This window comes from Lissotriton helveticus, chromosome 1_1, assembly GCF_964261635.1.
Source record: "Lissotriton helveticus chromosome 1_1, aLisHel1.1, whole genome shotgun sequence".
In the NCBI taxonomy this organism is placed as follows: Eukaryota; Metazoa; Chordata; class Amphibia; order Caudata; family Salamandridae; genus Lissotriton; species Lissotriton helveticus.
In genome coordinates, this window is record NC_136057.1 from 1984889671 (window position 1) to 1984915273 (window position 25603).

Genomic DNA, 25603 nt, shown 5'->3' on the forward strand with positions numbered 1-25603 from the left:
ATACAATACATCTTCAGTGAGTCTTTGGTCATACACAACCTCTGTTTCCTTCCCATGTAAAGTTTTATCTGTGAAAAGGCCCTCTCAAGATTGGCACTTGAGATGGGCAACGGCAAAACAGCCAGTACACAATTTGCTAACTCTAGCCACCTTGTGGTATCCTCTTGTGAATGAAGAAGAGACAAGTTGAGGTTGTGGCAGTTGAAGCTTTAATGTAAGATACAGATAAAGGACCTCATCCTTCAGAGTCCAGCTGGCAAATGGCTGGTAACTAAGATACAGCATTCTGAGTAAGACCATTCCATGCTGGAATACTGAGTAAGAGGCAAACATGGAAGATAGCTGTAGTGGGGAATACCACAGCACCTCCCTCCTATTAACAAGGCTACCATGACATACAAAACAAAGAATAGACAAAGTAGAAATAAAAGGGAAAAGGGTATAAGGGAGAGATAAGCCTCTCAATTTAGGAAGTAACAAAACCTTCCAAGCGTGAAGAGCTAAGTTTCTTCCTTGTGGACTTCCTCACAACACCACTAGAGGAGGGTAATGAAGCAGAAGGATTAGTTTCTTGAATGGAACTATCAGAGCGACAGACAACAACTCTGACGAGATTCCAAACTTTATGGTCTTGAGTTCTGATGGCATTACCCAAAACCTTTATGACCTTAATAGGTTTACTATATTTTGAGACCCCAAATTTCCTTTCAGGTAGCTTGATCCTTACTACATCCCCCACACACACTACAGTTTTCTTTACAGCTTTCCTTTCATCATACTGACACTTTCTTCTGACCATCTTGTCCAACTCCTTCTCTTTCCAAGAGATAGAGTCAGGTGTGTCATGGCAAGAGTCACCAGTTTGACTAAGTTTACCTAAAATCCAAGACGGTTTGAGAGGGGTACAGGCAGATCTACCTTTGAATAGGATGAACGGGGTCACACCAGTGGAAGAGTGAGCAGTGAATCTGTATTCACAGACCTTCTTTTCTATTGCCTCTTCCCAACAATTTTTAGAAACAAGAGCTAACTACATCGCTTCCTTAAGTACTTTAATGAATCTTTCAACAACACCGTTGCTTTCTGGATGATAAACTGCAGCACGCTTGTGTACAATGCTCCTCTCACTCAAGAATTTTTCTACAAGAGTAGAGGTGAACTGCACCCAATTGTCAGTGAGAACTGAGCTTGGTAGACCTTCTTGAGCAAACAAGCCATCTAGAAACGAGATGACTGAGTTAGAATCCACACGAGAAACAATATTTATGAAGGGCCACCTGGAAAACATGTCTACACACACAAGAACATACTTATCCTGGCTATTTACTTTGACTGGACCTAGAATGTCTAAGGAGATATCAACCCACGGACCCTCAGATTGTTTCCTGATAGTCATGGGTTGTGTTCTGCATTTCAAAATCTTATCACTAGAAGAACACTGTACACAATCACGAACTGATCTTTCAATTTCTGTGTCCATGGCTGGCCACCAATATGTGTCTCTAACCCTTGTCTTGGTCTTGGCTATGCCCATGTGACTAGAGTGAGCAGACTCAATTATCTTAGGTCTAAGTTTCACTGGGGGCACAAGTCTACTGCCTCTAACTAACAAACTATTTAGCATAGAGAGTTGGTCCTTTACACCCCAGAACCCTTTAATTTCTTCACTACAGTCTTTCTTCTGGCACCAACCATCACGCAGAAACCCGACAACAAGTTGAAGAATAGGATCCGATAGCATCTCAGAAGTCCACTCACCCTCCGTGATCACACCTTGAGTGACAACACATACCTTAAGATTGTCAAAAGTATCTTCATTGCTATCAGAGGTGTTAACTAGGTGATTAGTTGTATCCTCCCCACTAAGTCTCGATAAGCAGTCAGCAAGTATATTATTGGCCCCAGGCAAGTAAGTGACAACAAATTCAAAATCTTGTAGGGCTACTATCCATTTCCTTATTCTGTGAGAAATGCAATCCAGCCCCTTTTTCCCAAAGACCTCTTTAAGGGGCTTATGATCAGAAATTACAGAGAAGTGTTTACCCCAAACAAACTTTTTAAGTTTATGAACAGCCCAATACACTGCCAAAGCTTCTTTTTCAATGACCGAGTAATTGCACTCGGCCCCTCTCAAAGGCCTCGAAATGAAAAGAATGGTGTTATCAGCTTTTTCACCTTTCTGCAGAAGAACAGCACCTATACCTTTGCAACTCGCCTCGGTCATGACGAAGGACTCTTTAGAGGGTTCAAAACTAGCCAAATCTTGACCATGATTAAGACAGTTTTTGATGTGATCATATTCAGACGAACAATCTTTGTCCCAGAGAAATTCCTGGCCTTTCTTCAACAAGTTTCTCATTCTCTCCGTTTTTTGTGCAAACCCAGGAACAAACTTGTTGTAAAATTCAGACATGCCTAGGAATTTTACTAATTCATCTTAGCAGCTGGGGTACTTCAGATTGGAAATAGCTTCTACCAACGAGGGTTAGGGTTTGATGCCTGAACCAGAAACCAAGTGCCCTAAATATTCAATGGTTTCTACACCGAGCTTGCACTTGTCAAGCCTAAGAGTGAGACCGGCGATTTCCAGTTTTTCTAAGACTTTAGACACTCTCACATCATGTTCATCACGATCTATACCATGTACCAAAATGTCATCTTGATAGACTTTAACGCCTTTAATGCCATTTAGAATACCCTCCATCACCCTTTGAAACACAGAGGCAGCTGATATTAAGCCGAAGGGCATCCTAAGGAATTTAAAGGTCCCAAAGGGAGTGATAAATGTGGTAAACTCCTGACAAGAAGGGTGTAACTTAACCTGGTGGTAAGCGGAGGAAAGATCTAAGGTGGAAAAGAAGGTGGCCCCACCCAAGGAAGACATCATTTCTGTTATGTTGGGTAGAGGGTAGTGGTCAACTATGATGGCTTTGTTTAACTCTCTCATATCAATGCATAATCTTGCTTCGCCATTGGCCTTCTGAGCCATAACAACTGGCGAAACCCATTCAGTGCCTTCTACTTCCTCAATCACACCATTGTTTATTAATTTGTCTAATTCAGCTTTCATTTTGTCACGCACCAAGAGCGGAACATTCCTGACCTTTGCCACAACGGGAACAGAGTCCTTTTTTAACTTAATAAGGTGGAGATATTTCTTCAGGCACCCTAGTTCTTTGCTGAACACACCAGGAAATTTTTGGGCCCAGTGACTGTTGTCAGAAACCACCTCCACCTTGGGAGAAATATCTCTTAGACACACAGAAGGGCTTTGATTGGGGTCAAGATAGACTCCAAGATATTTTTGATGAGCCCAACTAATGTGAGAATCGCCCTTCATGGAAATGTAAATTTTCCCTGCAGTGATTCTCCCCTTAAAATCAATGGTCCCCATGAAGTATTCCAAGAGATTTATAATTTGGCCTCCATAACCGTTAGGAATAATGTCAGGCTTAAGTAGCCTCACCTTCCCAAGTAAATATTTCTCATAGAATAGTTTCGGTATCAAGGTGATTTTTGCTCCGGAGTCAAACAACATTTCTACAGGATACTCATCAATTAATACTCTTTCCATGGGACCATCCATATCTACTACGTTGATTTGAGAGACAACATACTCATCTTGAGTTTGATCAAAGATATCAATTTCTCTCACTTTCTTTTGTCCCTTCCCCGACCTACAACACTTCGATGAATGGTCTTTCTTCTTACATAACGAGCATATCATTTTTAACCCTGGACAATCTTTTGCATTGGCTAGATGGCCCATGTTGCCACAACGATAACATTTTACATTGGATAATTTTGAACTTGAACTACCCTTATTGTCCGTTGAGTTCCCTGCTTCATGGGGAGATGACTTTTGAGAGCTAGAACTCGGGGAAGTCTTTATCTCTTTGACCTCAGTAGAACCTTTCTTTTCCTCTGAAGTGTTTTTCCGAATCACTTCAGAGCAGGTATTGGAATGTTCATGTAATTTAAGTGACACGATCACCTCTTGAAGAGTGGGATTGTCCTTTTGCCACAAACTGTCTTTAGCCTTTTCAAGAGAAGAACCAAGCATTAGTTGGTCTCTGAGGCGTTCATCTAAAGTTCCAGCAAAAGAGCAGGTAGAAGCAAGTTTGCGAAGGGCAGTGACATATTGCTCAACAGTTTCATTATGCCTCTGCATTCTTTTCCCAAAGTGAAAGCGTTCTAACACCATGCTTAATTTAGGAAGATAGTGTAGATCCATCTTCTTTATGCACACTTCATATTCATTAAGAGAATTGGCATCAGACAAGTCTGGTAAATTTTCAAAAACATCTTGCCCCTCTGAGCCTAAACAGTACATAAAGAGGGAAGACTTCCTCTCAGCGCTGAGCGAGGTACCACACACCCTCGCATAATGTGCGAAGACTTTTTTCCATTTGAGCCAAGGAATGGGGGGATCACCCAGTTCTGAGAGGAAGAAAGGAGGAGCAGTGACATTTTGCATGTTGGCAAGAAAACATCCTCGTCGCCAAAATGTGGTATCCTCTTGTGAATGAAGAAGAGACAAGTTGAGGTTGTGGCAGTTGAAGCTTTAATGTAAGATACAGATAAAGGACCTCATCCTTCAGAGTCCAGCTGGCAAATGGCTGGTAACTAAGATACAGCATTCTGAGTAAGACCATTCCATGCTGGAATACTGAGTAAGAGCAAACATGGAAGATAGCTGTAGTGGGGAATACCACACACCTACATAGGATTCCATGCCATTACTGCTACACCTGAAGATTGTCATTCTCTGGGACAGGTTCTGCAACATATGCAGTTAACTGGGTCTTATATCCTCAGAGGTATTGAAGAGCCTACTCCTACTTTCAAGGAGATGTTTCACATCTACATCAATTATGCTGAACACTTGGAGACAAGGGTGTTTCAAGACACTAGTTTTTAAGATATGTCCACTACAACAGTGATGTTTTCCTGTAAAAAACGAAGGAGAGTGTACTTTTTTCCCATCACTATCAATATGCGACCAAACATCCTGTTTTGCCTTTGGCATCATCTCTTAATGTAATGTAATGTAATGTATATACTTGTAAAGCGCACTGTTGCAGTCCGCATCCTGGCGCTGTATAACCCGTCCTGGCTTTTGCTGTGGGATGGTCCCTGCTGGGAATCCCCAAGGTGGAGCCAGGCATCCCCGGCGTTGATGGGACCGTTGTGGAGATTAGGCAAGCTAATGCCCAGAGTTGCCGAGTAGGACCCCTGGTTAGAGTAGGCACCGAGGTGAGAATTATCGAGTCCGCTGACCCCGGTCCACGACCCTGCCACGTCAGGAATCGAACCCTGGTCCCGGGCCGACTTCTGCTTCCGGGTCTGCCGCCTCTAACCAGTGAGCCTCACCACTCCACTCTTAGCAAAAATTATGTAAACTGATAAAATAGCGTTCACAGCCTCTAGGATTGAGTACCACTGGCTAAATGACTCAGTTGGGATGCATCTTTCTTTGATGCTACACAAAGCACACAATGAGAAATATTTGCATTGTAGTTCCAGCGCATAATGAAGCAGGGCACCAGAATGGACTTCCAAGTCAATAGCATACGTCATTAATGCTGAAAATTGTAAATAAGCTTTCAGCATTACATATAGCAAGTGGGAAGGATCTCTTACAGGGAGGCACTCCAGCTCAGATATTGATGTATTGATGTTATCAGGTCATCTTACAACTTTTACATATACCTTACTTGCTGCACCTAGTATAACAAAGGTAAACTGTATTGTCCTTTGGAGGAAGAATTAAAAATGACTCTTTCACTCTCCTTTTCCTTTCTTTGAATTGCATTTTATTTTGTGGTTCTGCAGGTGTTTTTTTCAGTTTTAATATGTTTACACTGGTGAGTGCTGTTTCCCTTTTGGTGGGGTTGTATCAGTTATTATAGGTTTAAACCTAAAACAGGATATCCTACGTATAGGTTATGCTTAAAACTGAAATTTAACCATGCCCCAAAAGTAACGAAATCTATTTTTAACATGTAACTTAAATAATCAACAGAAAAGGAAAACCTGCCTAACCTACATATCAGAGACAAAAGAAAGAAAATCTAGTGCAGCTTAAAGCAACAGCAAATATGTAAGTATCAAATGTAAAGCATTTTAAAGTGTGCTTACATTACATTAGAAAACAAAATATCCAATAATTCAATAATATTATTTTAATGTTGCTACTTTCAGTTAGAATAGCAGAAACAGCCACCGGTTTTCATAGAAGTGTGTGGGTATAATTTCAGTTTTGTTCCTACCATTGTCTGTTCAAAGTCTTTTATAATTTTGTGCGGAGAATATTTGTTAGTTGTTTGTTTTTACTTTGATGTGGTTTAAAGGTTCATAGCAAGTTGCATTTAGTTTGTTATGTTCCAGGTCATATATGGGGGGGATGTTAATTTTATGATTTCTATGATTTATGGTATATATCTGTGTGAATGATGCAAGGCATATTTTAAAAGTTTCATCCATCATCCATGTTTCACATTGGCTTGGACTTCAGAGGTTATTTTCAGTGTAAATATAATTATTATTTTGCTGTTTATCTGGTTGTCGTGTAGGAGGAATGGTTTTACTATATTTGTAGTGCTTAGTTGCTCTGGAATTTTATTGACTATGTGATATTAGTAATTTTAACCCCTTCCACGCTGATGACGAGCTGGGCTCGTCATGAGGTAGCCTCCTCGCACGCTGATGACGAGCCCAGCTCGTCACGTAAAGTGCGCTTTTAAAAATCTCAGCGTACGAGCGGAATTCCGCCCGCACGCATGCGGTTAAAGTCCAAGTTTCCAGCAGATTACCTACTTTAGGAAGTATGTGTTTATACATTTTAGAAGTAGGCTCTAGACATTACCTCTTTAAAATATTGAAGTTCATTCTTTACTTCTATCTCTCTTATACGTGGGGAGTGGCTCTGTTCCCTTACATTATTTTTAATATGATTGTTCATTGTAGTCCTCCCTTAACAAGCATTTGCATAATATTTAATACATTTTCAATTCATGTTCTTGTTTCTTTTGCTTTCCTGACTGCATGTGTATCCCATGTGCAAAAGCAATTGCTTTCATTTTTGTAATGTGATATAACCAATTCATGAATCATTTGGAAACATCTTCAAAAATCGTTACTACCCGTAGAATATGCAGCAAACTATTTCCCTTTGAAACTAAAAAGTTAATAGCTCTGGCACAGATGTAGCTAACCACAACAATCACCATTTTTCCAAAGTAATTAACAAAAAGTCCATTAGTGATCTACATTGAAGACACTTTGGATGGCAGATTGTACCACTCTGGACATAGATGCCAACCCAAATTCTAAATACCATGGTGGAATGCCTATGAGACCATAGCTCAATGACATGGAAGGATGGCACGATACCTTTCAAGCCACGTTTTCCTACGAAGAACCCAACCGACATTGTCAAACTCATGGAGGTCCTCTCGAAATAACACAGCTATATATAACTAATAATAAATCTGTCAGTAAATGAAATAAAACCCGAAATAACCAAACAAACAAGGGAAATGTACGAAATGCTACAATTAATGGACTGACTTTGTTATGTTATGCTATGTTATGTTATGTTATGTAATGCTAAGTTATACAGATTTGCAGAGTGCACTATCACCCAGGAGGGTATCCTGGCACTAGAAGAACTAATTGAAAAGTTAGGTCTTCTTCTTATAAAATTCTATAAGTGAGGAGGAGGCTCTACTGTGTAGCAGCAGGTCTTTTTATGTTTTAGGACCAATGCAGGACAAGGATCGACTGCCAGATCTGGTTTTCCACTAGAAATGTGATATATGCAAGTAGGAGTCCAGATGAGTGAAGGTATCTTGAAGGTTTGGGAAAGCAGATGCGTTTGTTGAGGTATGCTGGGCCAGTGTTATATAGTACCTCGAAAGTGTGGGTGAGGAGTTTGATTTGTACTTGCTTGTGAGTGGGGAGCCTGTGAAGCTCCTTCTGATGTAGAGTGATGGGCTTGAGGTGTGGAATATTGAGAGTGATGCCAGGTGCAGAGTTTTGAATAGTCTGCAGCCTTCTGGGGAGTGTATTTGTTGATCTTTGTATAGAGCATTTTCCATAGTCTTGCTTGTTTGTCATCAGTGTGTGTGCAATGGTTTTCTGACTGCTGTTTGAGAGCCAATTGAAAATCATCCTTAGCATCTTCATGGTGTGGAAGCATGAGGCAATGCCGACATTGACTTGGTTGGACATATCAAGTTTGCTGTCAATGATGATCCAGGGGTTCTTGGTGTGGGATGGGCCTAGCTCTGTTGACCAGCAGGTGGAGTCCTACGGTGATGTACTCTTCCCAAAGATCACAATTTCTGTTTTGTTGGTGTTCAGCTTTAGACTGTTGTTTATCCAGTGGGTGATTTCAGTCATGCAGGATTTTTCTTTTCAGGTACTGCACGTGTCCAAGAGGGAGAGAATACTGAAAGTCCTACTCGGTGTTGGGAGAGTTTAATTTTCACCTTGAAAACCTCAGTGATCCCGATAATACTCGGCTGGAACAAATTATGGGTGTAGGAGGCCTCAAACAATTGGTGAAGACCCTAACGCATAAAAAAGGTCATACCTTGGATGGCATGTATTCTAATAATAAAGATTTTGTTGGGATCTCAGTCTTCCCAATCTCGTGGTCTGATCATTGTGCGATCACGTTTGAACCAAATAGCTATTCGGCTCACTCTATTAGCTCTAAACAGACCCAGGAGATGGTAACTAGAGCATTGGGCAAATTAGATGTTAAGAAACTTGAAAACTTCATTACAAGTTCAATGTATCAGCTTCCATTGGATGTGGAAGTGGCAATGGCTCTTCACAATAAATGGCTAACCAATGCCTGTGATCAGTTAGCACCCAGGTAAAAATGGATCCCTAAACGAGCATTACCCACTGCCCCTTAGTACTCAGAAGAGCCCAGGGCCAAGTAATTCGTCTGCACCCAATCCGAAAGGACATGGAGCAAACATTATGCAGCAGTTGACAAGGAAAGGTAACAAATCTGCATCTTAAACTATAAACAATCATTCCTAGAAGCAAAAAATTAGTATTTCTCACTGCAATTAACCCAGGCTAAATCCAACTCAAAAGACCTTTTCATAACTATAACCAATCTCTCGATTCCAAATACTCCTAAGAGACAAGGTGATCCAGAATTCTGCAATAAAATTGCAGATTTTTTCAGACATAAAATAGAAACCATATTTTTGTCTCTCACTGGTTTGATCAATAAGACTCAGACCAATTCTAAAAGAAAGGAAGCGGATGAAACTGGTTCCTTATTGCCACTTGACCACTTCTCATCCTTGGAGAGGTCAGATACACTCAAAGTGCTGAACTCGATCAAATCAGGAGCTACTAGCGACCCATGCCCTGTTTGGATTATTAAACAAATCCCTGAAGTATCTGGAACTGCACTCACGCCTCTGCTAAATGCTGCTTTGTCATCCGGCATATATCCCAAAATCTGGAAAAAAGCATCTTTCCTTCCCTTACTGCAAAAAAATACTCTGGCCCCTAAAGATCCTAATAGTTACAGACCGATTTCCAGGCTCCCATTTCCAGCCATAATATTGGAAAAGGAAATGAATAGACAACTCGGTGCTTTTCTTTCTCTCAATAACTCCCTGGACCCATCGCAATATGGGTTCATAGCCTTTCACAGCATGGAGCTGGCTTTGTTAAAACCCACGGCGGAAATCAGACAGGCCGTGGATAGGGGAGGAAATGCTGTAATAATCCTATTGAAACTATCCGCGTGGCCTTTGACACGGTTCATCACAAGGTATTGATGAACCAGTTATCTGAAATTAGTGTAAAGGGCTCAACTTGGAAATTGTTACAATCTTTTCTGTTGGACAGGTCCCAAATAGTAGGCCTAGACAGTAACACCTCTGAACCTTTCTCACTTTGGTATGGGGTGCCACAGGGTTCGTCTCCCAGCCCAGCGCTTTTTAATATTTACGTGGCGCCTCTGGCTGGAGTCATAAGGTCATTTGGCTTTGAGATCACCTCTTACGTTGACGAAAAACAAATTGTGTTGTCGCTGATGGAGGGAGCTGAAAAGGAGGCAGGGGGTCGCTTTCCATGATTGTATGAGTGCTATTTTGGTCTTGATGACCGAGGTTTTAAAATTTGGCAACAATCCATGGGTGTGGACACCAGAGTGGTGGCCGGAGGAGCTGGGCCTATGTCCCGTACCCACAAGAAAAGCCAAGAATCTCAGAATATTGGTGGACAAAAAACTTACTATGGGGGACCAAGTAAGTATGGTGACCTCAGCCTGCTTTATGGTTCTTAAAATAATCAGGAAAATTAAGTTCTTCCTGACTGAGAGTAACCTTAAGGCAGTGGTGACAGCGCTTATAATGTTGTGTCTGGACTATTGCAATAGTCTATGCCTTATTGTTCAAAAACAATATATGAACAGGTTGCAACTGGTCCAGAACATGGCGGCTAGAATGCTGACCGGAACACCTAAGTTTGTTTCTGTCAAGGGAGAACTCAAGAAACTTCACTGGGTCCCAGTAAAGCTAAGAACACGCTTTAAGGCATTGTTTATTGTCTCTAAGGCCGTTAATGGAACAGGACCTGAGTTTCTCAAACGTAAACTACTATGGTATGTTCCAGGTAGACTATTACAGTCAACTGCAGCCAAACAAGTGCAAATCGCTCCATTAAAAAAACAATCGGGGAGGTAGATGCTTTGTTCATTGTGTTTCTAGAGCATGGAATGAAATCTCCTTTCCTTCCATAAGGGCCTGAAGCAATGGCTCTTTTCTCACTAGTATGTCCTCGGCTTCCCCAGGTAATCAGTACTTAACGCCAGGACACCCAAGGGTAATCGTGCGCTCTATAAGTATAAATAACATAACATAACAATGAGTTATGTGTCATTAGCGTAAGATTGGACATTGATGTCATGAGAGCAGAAGATGCTGGCCATAGGGATCTTGTGTGCATTGAAGAGGATTAGGCTCAGAAGGATGGAGGAGATCTACTGGAGCTTATGTCTTTGGGTTCTGATGTTATTTAGAAATTGTATGAGGATTGATGCTAAGGAGGTATCCAGGAGGATAGGGGCTGCCATGACTCCTCTGTCTAGAGTCATGCAGATGTCATCCATGGCAATAGCGAGGGCTGTTCCCATGCTTTGTTTGGGTATGAAACCAGACTGAGTGGTGTTGAGGAGTTGGTGGTTTTTGAGGTATTCAGTGAGGTGTCTCTTGATCATTTTCTTTAGCTGGGAATGGTAGTAGGGATATCAGTCTGTAGTTGGCGAGAGTTGAAGGTTTCGCAGATGGTTTCATCACTAATGGAGGACAGTTGCCTGTTTCCAAGCATCTGGGAAGGTTGCAGAAGAGGTGGAGGCATTCTGAATGGTAGTGAGCATGGTGCTGATGGGTTGCAGTTCTCTAGAGTAGGTGTGGTGAGAGCAGGGGTCCAATACATCCCCTGATTGGATGCACTTCAAAGTGGCAGCAGTTTCTTCTGGGGTGATGGTGAGCCATGTGATTAGCTTTGGTTCTTTGGATAAGATCGACAGGTGTTTGGCAACGTCTGTCTGGTCCATTGGCAGCATGAATTTGCTGTACATAAAGCTGATTTTGTTGCTGATGAATTGAAAAGATTGTTGCAGAGGTCCTTTGAGGGGGTCATCGAATTGCATGTGACCGATAGCGACGTGAAATCTTTCACGATGGCAAATATTTGCTCTGTTAGTTTGTGAGATTTCTTTGCTTGTTAAAAAATGTCTTTGCTTCTGTTCTGTTTGCAAAGAACAATTCGCTTTAAATAAAAAAGTTCACTGAAGTAATCCAAAGTCATTGGAAACCATGCAAGGAAATTCGAAAAATCTAAAGAATTAAAATAAATTGTTGGCTTAAATGTAACCAAATTAATTTCCTTTAAAAACCCATATTATTAATAGCTGCAAACATTGTACTCCGACTTACTAACTTGTAAAACTAGATAACATACCCACCCTCATATTACAAACATCAAAATTGAATATAAACCTAACATTACAACTCTACAAACATAGTAAAACACATAACTATATATACAATAACATACTACTAGCAAACTATATATAGGTCTACCACATTATACCACATAACAATGCAAAACAAACTACTACTAAACAACCTTACCTTAAAAATCTAAATCTACAACCCACACTAACTAGTCCTCTCCACAGACTTCCTACCCTTAAAACCCTAAATGAGTAATTGAAAAGGGTCTTACAATGTCTGTCATACAGCAAAAGTAAAACCACAACCAACATGAATGAAATCCACCCAAGAATACACTATTAAGAGGTTGATTTTGATGTCGTTCAGGAAGCATTCCGACTAAATCGGTTCCGGAATGCTTTCCAAACGACTCGGATCGGGGGAGTTCGACCGAGCGATGTTGATGCTTTCAGATGCTTCCGGTTAAATTCGGTTGGACTCCCCTTGACTTCAATGGGAGCCTGTGTTCCGATCAATAACACAGTCTCACATAGACAAAATAGGTGGTTGGGGTAAACCTTGCACCCTGTGGCGGGCACACCATGGTGCCTGCCACACTGTTCATGGTTTAAAAGGGGGTGCCATGGGTACCCCGACGGGCCTGATTCAGAAGGCCCTGGCTGAGTGGGGGCCTGCTATGGGCCCTCAAAGTCAGATTTCAACAGCTGATTCATTTCTGAACAACCGATTCAGAGAGGCTGTCTGAATCTGACATCCTAATTGCCCGGCTGAGAACGCGGTCCGGAGACCGTTACGATTCGGCTCCGTCCAACTCAGTTACTCCCAATGCCTTTTGGAACCAACTTGGACAGTTTGAATGCTTCCCAGTCATCATAATCGCTTGTTGAGGAAAATGTCAGAGTCAGTCGGAAAGGAAGGTTCTGAATCAGGTTCGGACAAATCGAATGCCCTTCTGGATGGCATCAAATTCGACCCATTAGTGTACAAAAAACAGATAGAGGTAAAAAAAAATGGCTTCTAAATGAAAATATATAACAGCCTGCCCTCAAATAGAAACCAATAGAATAGTGAAAAAATCTTATTGAAACGTGTTTAAAATGTATTTAAATATGTACTGAAATGTTTAAAAAATGTTAAAAAAAGTACTGATGAAATAGAAATATTCTAATAATACTTACAAAATATGACATTCTATTAAGTACAATATATTAACATATACTAAACATGCATTCTAAAAATGCAAAAATACATAATAATATGCATTGATTTGATTTAATCTAAAAAATGTAAAGTGCGCACTTGCCCAAGGTTGTCTGGGTGCTAGCATCATCTATGTCCACCTTGCAGCAAAAAAATAAGCACTGAGAATTATGACCAAAAGGAGAACAGCCTGCTTATAAAAATAAAGAAAATTGGCTTCACTTTTAGAATGAAAGAGCAATCTATTCCAGAGATTGGAGGCTGTATAAACAAAACTCTGACCACCCCAAGCAGTTTTCTAAATTTTAGGAGATAAAGGAGGCCTATCGTAATTATCTTTTAGGAGAGTGCCACCTAACTTTGCTTTTAAAGTTCTCAGGTCGTGATCCATAGAGCACTTTATGAGCCAAAGATAGGGCCTTAAAGGCAATCCTTTTCCTGACCGGAAGCCAGTGAAGCTCTACCAGTGAATTTGGTACAGAATTTGGGAATTTTCTCGATTAGTCGACAAGCTTTATTTTGCAACAACTGGAGCTTATTTAAAGGTTTTTGGTTCCTTCCCAGATATAGAGAGTTGCAGTAGTCAAGCCTGGCTAAGACTTGTGAACTAACCACTGATGAAGTCTGTAGGAATAAAGGAAAGTTCCTTCCTTAACATTCTTAAAAATAAAAGTAGAATGATATCAGCTTATTGGTCAACTCTACAAATGACAGCTCAGCATCAAATATCACACCTAGATTGTTTACTTTAGTGGCTGGTAGTGGAAGGGATCAAGTGACTAAGGCCACCATGATTGGTTCCAGAATAAAACACCATTACCAAAAAGGACAACCTCTGTTTTTGAGTATTCAGCTTTAAAACAGTTCCCACTCTTCCAGGTGTCAATAGCTCTCATGTACCTATTAAACTGCTCTGCAACCTTCTCCACATTACTGGAGATTGACACAAGTATCTGAGTGTCATCAGTGTATGCTGCTATGGCAAATGTCAATGAGTGGTTTTACTTGGCTAACAGAGACACATAAATATTAAACAGTGTAGCACTGAGAAATGATGCCTGGGGAACCCCACAAGGCAGGGTAAACAATTTAGAATCAAAAATCCCAAGGACCACCATTTGTTCTTGACTTCCTAAAAAGATGAGAGAAGATCAAAAGCTGATCCGGTAATCCCAATATAGGCCACCCACTTTAGAAGGATCACATGGCTGGCAAAATTGAAGGCCCCAGAGAGATCCAAAAAGACCACCACGCCCTTCCCATAATTGTCCATGATAGCTCTAATCTCTTCTGAGACTGTGACCAGAGCAGTGTTAGAACTGTAGCCTATCTTAAGCGGAACTGTGCATCATTCCATATATATATTTTTTGTGGGTGTACTGAAAGAATTCTATTGAGATATTTCTCAATATCTTTAGCTAGGAATGGTAATCGCGAAATAGATCGATAATTAATCTCTATCATAGGATCCACTGCCAGCCTTTCAAACAGTGGTAGGACTGAAGCCTTCTTCCAGTCTTCAGGAAAGCAGTCCTCCTTGATACCAGTGATAAAGAGAGGCGTAATAGCCAGGGCAATCTTAAGACCCACCCCAGGCACCACCCTGGGTGGACAGGAGTCTGACGGGGCTCCTGATATGGTTTGTCTGATTAGTTCAACCAACTGATCAACTGTCAAGGAGGGAAACTCACAAAGCCCATCAAACTTAACAGACAAAGGCAATGACTCAATGCTCTCTCTAATTAGGGGGCATCTACAAACAAATCCACTGCAAACTGCCTCCACTTTATCTTTGACAAATGTGGCCAGTTTATCACAGAAAGACTGGGTGGGCAGAAGACCACTTGAGGGATTAGAACCCACAAGTAATTGGACACTTTTGAAAAGCTCTTTAGATGAATTTGATGCAGTTAATTTTTTTCCATTAAATATTTAGGGTGTTATTTATGAGCCCTTTATGCCACCGTTGCGTCGCTTTTTGTGAAGCTGTGGTGACGTAAAAAATGCAGCACACTGCACCATATTTACAAAGTGATGCATCCAGGCAGATGCATCACTTTGTAAACCCCTGCACTACATTATACCTGCGTCAGTTATAATGTATACAGGATGGGCATCCCCCCACATAACAGCCTCGTAATAGTGGTGCAATGTAATCTATGAGATTTCACTATGCCACTAATAGGATGCCACTATGTCAAATCTTTACACCTGATTCACAGCAGGTGTAAGGAGTGACTCAGGCCCTTTCACGTGGAGCCTGCAACATGTGAAAGGACACATTTCTGGAGTTGCGTCTGTTTTCAGACACACCCCAGCATTGCACCACTTTTGGACCTACATATACATCAGGAATGCTGATGTATGTTTTAGTCCTTGCAACATGGAGTGCTGTATTGTAAACATGGTGCATCCATGGTGACAGACTGAAGAGTTGCATTGTTTTTTCAAGCAGCGATGTAACACATTTTATAATTGAGGCCCTTACTTTTTTCCTCAATATAAGCCTTTGATATTTATTAATTACATTTTTCAACCTAGTTTTTTCATGTTTGTCATATTTGGATCTCCATGATTTTTCTTGCCAATGCAAAATTGTTGTTTTATTTCTCTTAGTTTAGCAAAAAATCACGGTGTGGTTGGGCTGTTACTGTGTATTTTCAACTTTTTTGACCGACGCCAGATTATAAACTGCTTTATGCAGCCATTCAGTGAATCATCTGTATACTGTGGCAGCACCAGGTTCTCCCCCATTTCTTTAATATTTATTTTATTCCAACACAGCCCAATTTTACCTTCCCAAATATTTTTACTGTTGAATTAGGAACTTAAAGGACTAACCTAAAGTGCACTGCATTGTGGTCTGACCAGATAATCGGTAGTACCGTTTCAACATTGAGGTTTGGGTAGTCTGAAAAAATACCATCCAATATATGGCCTGCCTTGTGTATGGCAGTCTTCACTAATTATCCATATTGCAGCAGTTTAAAACTTCAATTAATGAATCTGTGTCTTTATTATCAAAATACTCTAACTTAGAATTAAAATCGCTTAAAATAGTAAAAGTGGGATACTGAATACTGGTCTCTGCCAAATTACTTTATACTTTATGCTTGGGTCAGAAGGATTATAGAATAACAGACCATGAAACGTTTGCTGGTCAGTCAATCTGCTTTCAAACAGAGGTGCCTCACCATCTGTTAAATTTGCTGGTTTACAAAACTACTTCAACTGACTTATAATACACTATTGCTATGCCGCCGTGTTTACCAATTTGGTCAAGTCTACTAATAATATAATCACCTGGAAGTGCTGCGACAAAGTCAGAATCAGGAGCTACATCTGCCCAAGTTTTCATCAGAAAAAACAAGCTGAGGGGAGTGGGTCTCTATGAATTCCAATAACGTATGTATGTTTTATAAGAGAATGGGAGTTAATTAGGAAGCAGCTCAGAGAACTTGTTTTAAAGTCAGAACACTGCTGTAACTTGGCAGTAAGTAACAATTTCTCCATCCTACAACTCAGGCTGCAGTGGCTACAACAAAAGTCTGACTCTCCCTCTCCCAAATTAAATGTACTGCAACTATGTTTCCTACCTGCAAGATTAGCCTGAAGCAATAATTCCCTTGAATACCTAATAGCTGGAAAATGGTCTGGGGTCCTGATACATGGTGCAGTCCGGGCAGGGATGAGCACAGACAAGCTTGCGTCTGGCACGCATCCGGCCTGCCAACCACACGCCAATGGTGTAGTAGCACTGACATGTGCAATAAAGAGTCTTTATGAGAAAATAGTCTCTCAGCAGGGGAAGACCTGATGGCTCTTCCTACACCTAGTGCACTGGACACTTGTGGACAATCAGATATCACTATTTTGGATATTTGGTATACTGTTGTGTGTGCGCTAGTATCCCCATCCGCCACTTGAAGATTTTTTAAATACATCGGGGCTTTTTACGATGTTGGGGGGACATCTGTTGCGAATTGGGAAAAGCCCGACCTTAAGTCTGCAGTTTCTACTGCAGTATTTGGATGCCACCGCCCATAGGGCAGTCAGGAATATCCATTTTTCAATGGAAACTTGTGTGGCGGGTGATGTTATGGTGCCATCCAGGCCCAAGTGCAGAGGACCAGGAGGGAAGAGGGCTCTGCTTCCCAACAGCCATGTCAGAAAAGCCAACAGGGAATGGCTGTCGGAAACTGACATCATAATCCCGAAGGCGAAGTCGCCATCATTAAGGGATTATGAAGTGTTTCCAGCGCACAGACAGGCTCCTTCTCAGACATGAAAGGGTTTGGATTTATTATTCCCACTCCAATCTAAGCCATTTTTGGAAAATGTTAGTGACCAAAGGGATCAAATATACTATTCGGATTCCAATGTAAACCAATTTGAGGAAGGGTAGGCCACTAAAGGGGGTAGCTTTAGTCTTTCTGATCACATTCGAATGATTTTAGGGAATGTGTTAGACAGAAAAAGGGTTACATTTACTAATCTGGATTCATTCTAAACCATTTTGAGGATGGTGTTGGTCACCGAAGAAATCAAACGTACTATTCCAATTCCAATGTAAAGCATTAAGAGGAAGGTGTTGAACAGAGAAAGGGTGAGATTCAGGGCCTGTTTACGAGTGCAGTGGTCGCAAGACCAATTGCAGTGTTCCATCGTATTACTGCTACATGTAGTCATAGGGGTGCAGAACCACCGGCTGTGCCAGGAAATCGCAGATTACTGACGATGGTGCAGAGGAGGCTCAATGCAATATGCTCAGCAGGACTGTCGCAGTCCTGCTCTGCATATTAAGAGTTCCTCCACTGCCAACCATTTCATGCCAGGAGCCTTGCCATGAAAAGTCTGACATTGGAGGAAGGAAGGGTGTTCCACAGGGCTTCCAGGCTTCCCCTGCCATTGGGATACAGTCAGGGGGGCCAAAAATCTCCCTCCTGTCTGTATTCCCCTCCAGTTCCACACTGCATGGACATCACCATCCATGCAGTGCTGGAACATTTTAGCCATTTCCATTGCAGTGCCCTTGTTTAGGACCGTCTGCCTATAAGAGAAAAGCTCATTCTCAAGTGGGCGGTCCTTGCGTGGCTTTGAAGGTGCAATGTCAGCAGAGAGCCAGCATAGCACAGCCAAAGTTGTAATTAGGCCCATAGTATTCACACTCACAAAAAGTGTTAAACTTACTATTCCCAATCCAATCTAAACATTTTGGTGAAGGTGGTGGACACTACTTGTATTCCTGCAAGACAATGTGGAGTGATGTGGCTCACTGGTTAGAGGCGGCAGACCCAGAAGCAGGAGTTGGCCCGGGACCAGGGTTCAATTCCCGACACGGCAGGGTCGTGGACCAGGGTCAGCGGACTCAATAATTCTCGCCTCGGTGCCTACTCTAACCAGGAGTCCCACTCGGCAATTCTGAGCATTAGCTTGCCTAATCTCCACAGCGGCCCCATCAACGCTGGGGATGCCTGGCTTCACCTTGGGGACTCCCAGTAGGGACCATCCCACAGGGAAAGCCAGGACGGGTTCCCCAGCGGTATACCGCGCCAGGATACTCCGGTAGTAATTGAGCGCGTTACAAAACAGCTTATACCACCACATACAAGACAATACATCATTTTTCAAAATTATTAATAACAATAAAAATCAAACAAATATAACACACAATACATCTTCACATTTTCAATAAATATTAAAAAAATAAACATAAAACACAATAAAATCAAACGTAAATAATCATGAGCATTTGAAAACAAGTAAAAACCTACATTGAAAAATTATATATATATATATATATATATATATATATATATATATAAATAATATTATAAGAGAAATAGTTATAAACTACAGCACTTTAATTTACTACAGCAGCTTAAATAACAATATGAGTATCATAAAATGTAGAAACTCACAGCTTATAAATGTAATTCTCATTTTTGTATAAATCAAAACAACATACAATAAATTATTAAAATACCATACTTTAATTAAAAAATAACACATTAAGGGGTCGATTAGGATGGCGGACGGAAAAGGGGACTGTCCGCCATGTTCTGGGAATTTTTACTCCCGGCAGCGCCGCGGAGAATCCACGGTTGCGATTAGGATATTCATGTCAAGAAACTCCGACCGCGACGGACGGATCACATCAAACACCGTCCGCGGTGGACGGAACACATTTAACACCGTCCGCGGTGGACGGAACACATCTAACACCGTCCGCGGCGGACAGACCCAAATGAACACCCACCGCCGCGGACGGACATGACCGCGGACACAGCCACATATACCGCCATACCTGTGAACACTCCGTGTCCGCAATTAGGATAACGCCGCCTGTACCACGGTACGCTCAGCCATCCACGTCCGCGGCGGAAAGAATGCAACGAGAAACAGTGCATCACTGCGGAAGGCCAACACGAACAACATCCCTATCGTCAAACCAATGTCAAAAAGTGTGCCGCCAGTAAATAGCAAACACACGAAAAAGGACAACCCCCTACCTGAAACACCAACACCAATCACAAGCCACTATGACACCCCCCAAGTACCCAATAATGCACACTAGTCAACACACCCACCTACCACCTGACTGCCAACAACCATTGAGACACGACTATAAAATGACACCCACCCACTACCACAATCCTTTGCATCACAGCATTGCTGCTAGCAAGAGGCCCTATACGATCTACAGCATACTCAAATTTAAGGCACACAACCACCACCCTACCACACCCACCACACAAACACCCACCACACCATTCCTACACACCCCACACCACACACCTGCGCCCCCCAACTCACTCAACCCACACACTGAGCACCACACACCATGGTACCCAAAAAAAAACTAAATTCACGGAGACCGAGTTGAAGGTAATGTTCGATGAAATTCTCCGTGTTGAGCCACACATATTCGGGGCACTAGTCCAGCAGACCACCGTGGCGCAAAAGAATCACATGTGGGACAGAATCGTCAGTCGGGTGAATGCGTCAGGTACCATGCCAAGGACAAAGCACGAAATACAGAGGCGTTGGCATGACCTGAAAACCAGGGTGAAAGGCATCTGCGCCAAAAACCATGCGAGAGCCAATCACACTGGCGGCGGAACACCCCCGGAGCCCATACCCTACACCGATTGGGAGGAGAAGGTGCTGGTTATACTTCACCCAGAGAGCCTAGACCAGTGTTTCCCAAACTGTGGTCCGCGGACCCCCAGGGGTCCGTGACACATTCCCAGGGGGTCCGTAGGCAACAGTTTTAAAAGCACAGAAACGTTTCTTGTATAATTAGCAGCTTTCCAGCAACAATAAAAGTGTCAAGAGAATGCCAGTGATTAATGTACCTGCTGGAGAGCAGGAGAGTTGTGTTCAGTGGTAGCTTTGATTTAAACTAATCTAGCACAGAGGGTTAACGTGCCTACTGCAAAGAACGTGAAACATGCATCTTAAAAAGCAGTATTTTATGTGCCTAGGTTCGTGGTTACTGCTTTTGTCACAGAGTTTTTTTTGTTACTGTGCACTTCATAAGTGACAATCGTAATCTAGCAGGGGGACCTATAAGCTGTCATCAAAGAGCTGCTTGCAAACTGCATAGTACCAGTTAGTAACTTATATTTTGTCCCAGTTATTCATTAACCTGATGCTGCTAAAATGATATATTTGGGTGGAAATACATTTTTAATGTTAAAGTCAATGCTAGCCACTGTGTTATGTTCTGAATCCTGAGTTTGTGCTTTTCCAGACCAAGCACTCTTTAAACATTTTATATACACACTGATTTACATGTATGATTCAATGTCTCTATATGTGTGTGATGTAAAGTGCTCTGACATCCTACAATTTTAAGAGAGATGCTATAAAACAAATGAAATACATGTGACAGAGGGGCTATTACTTCAATATAAAATACTAAGGGTGAGATGTATGATCTGTTTGTATATGCGCGAACGGGTTCGCGAACTCGTTTGCGCATGCAAAAACCTATTGGCCCATGTACATAGCCTATTTCGCGAGTTGCAATTTGTTTGCGACTCTCTAAATAGGTTTTGCAACTTGTTATTTGGAAGGGGCATTCCCTTCCAAATAGCGAGTCTCAAAACCATATACAAATGTTTTGCGGCCGCAAAACAGTCACAATTACCACCCACTTCAAGTAGATGGTAATGCATTCGCAAATGGGAAGGGGTCCCTACGGGACCCCTTCCCCTTTGCAAATGCATGCAAAATTATTTTTTAAGGGCAGGCAGGGACCTCTGCCTGCCCTTAGAAAATGAAACGAAAACGTTTAATTTTCTTTTTTTTTTAATGCATGATAAACAGGCTGCATTTTTTTTTAAAAAACTGCTTTATTTAAAAGCAGTCCGAGACATGGTGGCCTGCAGAGCCCAGCAGGCCACCATCGTTGGGAGGGCTGGCATTCCCAATGGGCTCACAAATTGCAACAGGCTCATTAATATTAATGAACCTCGCAATTTGCGACCCCATTGGGAATCCCAAACAGTGTTAAACACACTGTTGTACATTTCATTTAGTGACTCGTAATTTGCCACTCGCAGTGTGTCGCCAATTGTGAGGCGCTAAATGAAATGGTTGTACATCTGGCCCCAAAATACTTAGTACTTTGAGTATTTGTTTTGTGTGCAACACGTGTGTATTTTTTTCGAATTACTGTTTTAACGTTTGAAATTTAGCTCATACAAATTGCTTGGGGGTCCCCGGCTTCCAGTGGTGACTCAATGGGGGTCCTCAGGAGTCAAAAGTTTGGGAACCACTGGCCTAGACGGACTTGAGGAAGGAGAAGAGGCTGGTAAGTACAAACCAAGCACCACGATCATCACGACATGGTCAGCCTCACACAACTGAGAAGACACATCTCCCAGGCCCCAACCCATTCACGTCGGACACATACTCACCAAAATGTAAATGGCTACCAACATGCCCCCATGTCCACAGGGAGGGTGGTGGAGGGTGTGAGAGGTCACAACTACAACTCCCAACAGGCCCCCATGTCCACAGGGAGGGCGGTGGAGGGTGGTGGAGGGTGTTGGAGGGTGTGAGAGGTCACAACTACAACTCCCAACAGGCCCCCATGTCCACAGGGAGGGCGTTGGTGGTGGGTGGGCTGTGTGAGAGGTCACAACTACAACTCCCAACAGGCCCCTATGTCCACAGGGAGGGTGGTGGAGGGTGTGAGAGGTCACAACTACAACTCCCAACAGGCCCCCATGTCCACAGGGAGGGCGGTGGAGGGTGGTGGAGGGTGGTGGAGGGTGTGAGAGGTCACAACTACAACTCCCAACAGGCCCCCATGTCCACAGGGAGGGTGGTGGAGGGTGTGAGAGGTCACAACTACAGCTCCCAACAGGCCCCCATGTCCACAGGGAGGGCGGTGGAGGGTGGTGGAGGGTGGTGGAGGGTGTGAGAGGTCACAACTACAACTCCCAACAGGCCCCCATGTCCACAGGGAGGGTGGTGGAGGGTGGTGGAGGGTGGTGGAGTGTGTGAGAGGTCACAACTACAACTCCCAACAGGCCCCCATGTCCACAGGGAGGGCGGTGGAGGGTGGTGGAGGGTGGTGGAGGGTGTGAGAGGTCACAACTACAACTCCCAACAGGCCCCCATGTCCACAGGGAGGGCGTTGGTGGTGGGTGGGCTGTGTGAGAGGTCACAACTACAACTCCCAACAGGCCCCCATGTCCACAGGGAGGGTGGTGGAGGGTGGTGGAGGGTGTGAGAGGTCACAACTACAACTCCCAACAGGCCCCCATGTCCACAGGGAGGGCGGTGGAGGGTGGTGGAGGGTGGTGGAGGGTGTGGGAGGTTACAACTACAACTCCCAACAGGCCCCCATGTCCACAGGGAGGGTGGTGGAGGGTGTGAGAGGTCACAACTACAACTCCCAACAGGCCCCCATGTCCACAGGGAGGGCGGTGGAGGGTGGTGGAGGGTGTGAGAGGTCACAACTACAACTCCCAACAGGCCCCCATGTCCACAGGGAGGGTGGTGGAGGGTGTGAGAGGTCACAACTACAACTCCCAACAGGCCCCCATGTCCACAGGGAGGGTGGTGGAGGGTGGTGGAGGGTGTGAGAGGTCCCAACTACAACTCCCAACAGGCCCCCATGTCCACAGGGAGGGCGTTGGTGGTGGGTGGGCTGTGTGAGAGGTCACAACTACAACTCCCAACAGGCCCCTATGTCCACAGGGAGGGTGGTGGAGGGTGTGAGAGGTCACAACTACAACTCCCAACAGGCCCCCATGTCCACAGGGAGGGCGGTGGAGGGTGGTGGAGGGTGGTGGAGGGTGTGAGAGGTCACAACTACAACTCCCAACAGGCCCCCATGTCCACAGGGAGGGTGGTGGAGGGTGTGAGAGGTCACAACTACAACTCCCAACAGGCCCCCATGTCCACAGGGAGGGTGGTGGGCTGTGTGAGAGGTCACAACTACAACTCCCAACAGGCCCCCATGTCCACAGGGAGGGTGGTGGAGGGTGGTGGAGGGTGTGAGAGGTCACAACTACAACTCCCAACAGGCCCCCATGTCCACAGGGAGGGTGGTGGAGGGTGTGAGAGGTCACAACTACAACTCCCAACAGGCCCCCATGTCCACAGGGAGGGCGGTGGAGGGTGGTGGAGGGTGGTGGAGGGTGTGAGAGGCCACAACTACAACTCCCACCAGGCCCCCATGTCCACAGGGAGGGCGGTGGAGGGTGGTGGAGGGTGTGAGAGGTCACAACTACAACTCCCAACAGGCCCCCATGTCCACAGGGAGGGCGGTGGAGGGTGGTGGAGGGTGGTGGAGGGTAGGGTGGGTGGGGTGTTTGCGACAGGACACTGAAATGTATACAAATTGTAATGAACATGTAATGTCCACATTACTGACCTGCACAATCTTGTCCCTCAGGTGATCGTAATCTGACTGGGGAAACCAGCACCCGGCCGCAAGACTCGCCTCACACACATACCGGACTCTCTGGGGACGATGACACAGGCAGCTCCGGTGCGGAGGATGGTGCGGGCCCAAGCAGACAGCCAGGGCCATCTGGCTCACAGGGAATCCCGGCCCCGACAACCGTCGCATGTGTAACTCCAGCGACACCGGCCTCAGTGATCTGCAGAGTGACCACCACAACCACCACCACCACCACCAGTACCACCACTCCTGCCTGTGCCACCCAGCCTAACCCACCGCACGACGCATGTCCATCGGCCACCCACCCAAGCAGGGTGAGTGGGCCACAAAGGAGAGAGGCGAGGCCACAGCAGGCAATCAGGAGACCCACACTCCGCCGCACAGAGGAAGGACACCCACCCCATCCTGTGGCAGAGTCCCTTGAAGCCCTAGCCAGGTGCCAGGCTTCATACGACCGTGGCCAGGAACAGGCAGATCGTGCCCACCAGGACTCGGTGGACAACACGAACATGTTGCGTGAAATTTCGGGCTACCTTGGCCAGATAGTGGACATCATGGGCCAGCAGACAACAATGTGGAGGGAGTGGATAGCCCGGAACAACCCCACCCCCCTCAACCAATTGTCCTGGCGCCATGGCCAGCAACGCCACCGCCACCGCCACCACCACCACCACCACCACCACCTGTGCCCCTGGCGACGGATGTGGCCCCTGAACAACCTGCCCCCCAGCTGACTCTGTTCCACCTCAAAGACGGAGGGGCCGTCCGAGGCTGGAAGTGGGTGAGAGCAGTGTGGGAGCGCCATCCACACGCTCCAAGAGGGGCCGCCAATGATTCAGACACTGCCTGAGCCAGCCATTCACCCTGCCAAGTGTCCTGTCCCACATAGCCAATCATTGGCACAGGTCTGCTGGACTAGCCTGACACCACCCAATGTGGTGTCAGCACGGACATTTCATCGGCCATTACCTTCAACTCCCACTCCCCCACCCCACACTTACTTGTAAATATTCACCTGCACAAATGCACAACCTGTAAATAAATGCCACTTACACACTCAATGATGTGTTGCCTCCATGTTTAATCACATGATTGCCTCAGAAACAGACGTAAACAGGTGCAGGGATCCAAGTCGTACATAATCATGCCGCTGCGGGAGTGACCTAGGGAAATTCAGAGACAGCAAACACACGTCAGGAAACAGATTCACACACATCACAACACACTGCACAGCAACATTACACAAACTACACTCATCATTAAAGCATTGGATGAGAGGACACACATCATGGAGACTTGCATGTCCAAATAAATGAACACACACATATGCAAACATCACATACCAGAACACACAGCTGATGCACCCCACATCCACACAACACCAGCAAACATACATAAGGCATTGTCAACCGGCACAAGAGGTAGTTACTCACATTCAAGGGAAGTAGCGATCAATGAGCTGGCGCCTCTGGTC